The sequence below is a fragment of the Lygodium microphyllum genome, chromosome 24 (genome assembly GCF_053477565.2).
Source record: "Lygodium microphyllum isolate KBCC chromosome 24, Lygodium_microphyllum_v1.1.10, whole genome shotgun sequence".
In the NCBI taxonomy this organism is placed as follows: domain Eukaryota; kingdom Viridiplantae; phylum Streptophyta; class Polypodiopsida; order Schizaeales; family Lygodiaceae; genus Lygodium; species Lygodium microphyllum.
Window position 1 is genome coordinate 69,627,961 of NC_141158.1, and position 2,980 is coordinate 69,630,940.

Consider the following 2,980-nt stretch of genomic DNA (forward strand, 5'->3'; position numbering starts at 1 on the left):
CTGTGCCTTTGCTCTGAGAATAATACGTAACTAGTGCAGATTTTCCTTTCTTCCTAGGGTGAATTCAGAAGACTAGTTACAAGGACATGGATCACTAGAGTGTCGATTAGTTGCATGTGCAAGGACTGCTCTTGAACAATCACTGCACTATTGTGTGCTTGCCAATAGTTTAAACACCAAATGGCATGGAATTCTGACCATGTGCCTGATTTCAAACTGAAGCAATGCGAATTACATCCATAGTTTAATTTTCCTGATGCTCTGATCTAGTGTAAAGCAAAGGGGCTAGCCTAAGCGCACTTCGACAGGCACACTCAAAAGAGTGGTCTTAATGGGTGCACTAGAGCATTGCCCTATTGCAAGCTTTCTTCTTAAGGTTGTGCTAGGCCTTTCAAATCACCAGAAAGAAACTGGAGGGAACAAACATAGAAAATGAGAAAAGAACACCAAAAAGTGACTCTCTTTATTTGAATATTGGGTTAAGACAAAGTAATTTAATCAAGAACCATTCAGTCATTACAAGCATTGCAATAGTTGCCATTTATGGGCAGTGCTAACACAAGCAAGTCAATAATGTGAAGGTGGTGCATCTCAAGGGCATGCTGAAAGGAATTTTCCTGAATAGGGGTATAAACTTTGTTTCATCTGCGTTTGGCTAAGCTTGTGTGCATCATGTACCTCAGTGGTAACATTTCCTTAAAATAAACGTGATCCCAAGTTTTGGCCATTCTCTCTTTCATACATGTCTACATTAGACTTAAACAGTTCTAAAGGCTTGTTGAATAAGGTGAGATGCAAGCTGCATGTGCTTTGAAATAAATGATTGCTATGCCCTCGATCTTACCATGTTATGGTTGATGCCAAAAGGTCCCAAAAAATCATGCTCATGAATCAGTCTATACATTCATAATGCAATCAAGATTGTCGAGTAGTGGGTGCCCATCCATAATAAACAATATATATGGGTACTAGTATGTTTTGTGCAAGCAGAGTCATGTTTTTGTCTTGGTCTTAATAATTAATAATTAAGAGAGCAATCTCAATATATATACCTTGATATGGTTGTCATTGTTGAGAGCGTGGCTTCTACTCAGATGTAGAGTTTGGCCAAGAAAGGGAGAGTAGCCAATGACTATGTATTGGGCCATGCTCAAATGCAATGTGTGCTTTTTGTACGGAGGATTTTCTCTTCCAACGGCGGTGTTTTATCATGGCTCTTTGTTCTTGGTATTTCTGTCGTTTTCTCTATAGTGGTTCTTTGTGGGGTTGGTGGTTGGTGATTTAGACATTGAATACTTTCGAACAGACTTGAGTCGTTTGACATTCATTTACATACAAGTCATATACTTTAATCATAACGAACAAGTGTAGCTTAAAGAGACATTACTTATATGAATTCCATAGTGTTGACTTTGAGGTGTATTACTTGCGCTTGATTATAATTGCTTGTGTGTGTTGGCTTTGTTTCTTTTGGTATTATTCATACACAATCATAAAACACATTGTTTATTTATATACACTTTTATGAATCCATGTCACTTTCTGAGGATAAAAACCTATTGTAGAACTCAGGATTGTATTGGACTGTAGCATACATATCTAGTAATCATGGTAGCTTACTCAGTAACAATAGATATTTTGCAACATGGAGTAGCATGGTGCCTTGTTCGAGTTTATTAGTAATATGTAGCTCCTCCTCAGTGAGAATTTTATCAGTCAGAGAGTTTTCTTGGCTAGTTCTTCCGGTTAAGTCCATACTCTAAATGGTAGTCATTACTCAGAAGAAAGTTGGCGTCACATAGATCAGGTCTCTTTGAGACCGCCATTTGTTCAATCGCTTCTCTGAGACTGTCATAATTTGGGCTCCAAGTTCGGCCATTGTAGCGTGGTTTTTAAACCAACGTTTTTTAAATTGACTTTGATCCTTTGATTGTCACTTTACTTGCTCTATCTCTAAGAGATTTGGTTGGTAAAGCACTTCGTTGAATGTCATAGTTAAGCGTAGTTCGTTGGCTTTCTCATCAGAGATGAGTTGCATGCATTTATGTATGAGCTTGTCATAGTGCTTATTAAGATATTCTTGTTCTTTCAAGGATAGCGGATATAATAAATATTCCTCAAGTTGCTCCTTAGGAAATGTGTGCATGTTCGCAAGGACGTAGGCATGTGCGAATAATGAGTTTAGTATCCAACTTGATCAAGCACTCTGACACCTATATGTTCTATGAGGGCTTGCTTGGTTACTATCTCATACAAGGTTCTGGGAGTTTTTCTAGGCTTTAGCATAACTAGGGACTTAGGCCTAGATGAGCAAGATTGGTCAATGCTAGGATTGCTTCTGTACTCGAGGTTTTTATGTTTCTTCTGAGGCTTTGTTGCTATTGTGTCATGGTTCTCGGATGACTGGTATAGTTTCATCAACTTGTTGTGTGACTGTTGTATAGATTGAGCATTGCAAGTAATCGTTGATGGTAATGGTTGCTTTGATTTATTAGAATACATGGATGTGTCTAAGGTTTCACCGCCGTTAGGAGAGATGGCAATGGGTTCATTCGTGGGTGGACTCCATGCTTTATTCCTAAGTTCTTCAGCACTCTTAGTCTCAATCTTCTTGGTGTCTACAACCACTTGTAACTGCTGATGTTTTCGTTGTTTTCTCTTCTTTTTCTTGAGCAATCTAGGTGTATCATTTAAAGACTCAGATCCCTGAACTAGGTCAGTCGTTGATGTGATTGGTTGGGCCTCAACATTCTATTTTTTTGGTGTGTCCTCATGAGACATAGCCACGGTCTATTGAACAGCCTCGCTAGGTTGCGAGGGTACAACTGCCTCTCTTTGGAGAGTCTAACTCTTCAGCTAATTTTCCTCTGTTTAGCCCCTCATCTCATTGCATTGATAAGTTCTCCTGGTTAGACGTTTGCTCTAGACTCTTGTCCTTACCCATTGGAACATGCCTACAATGCTTCTTATCAGAGCGGGT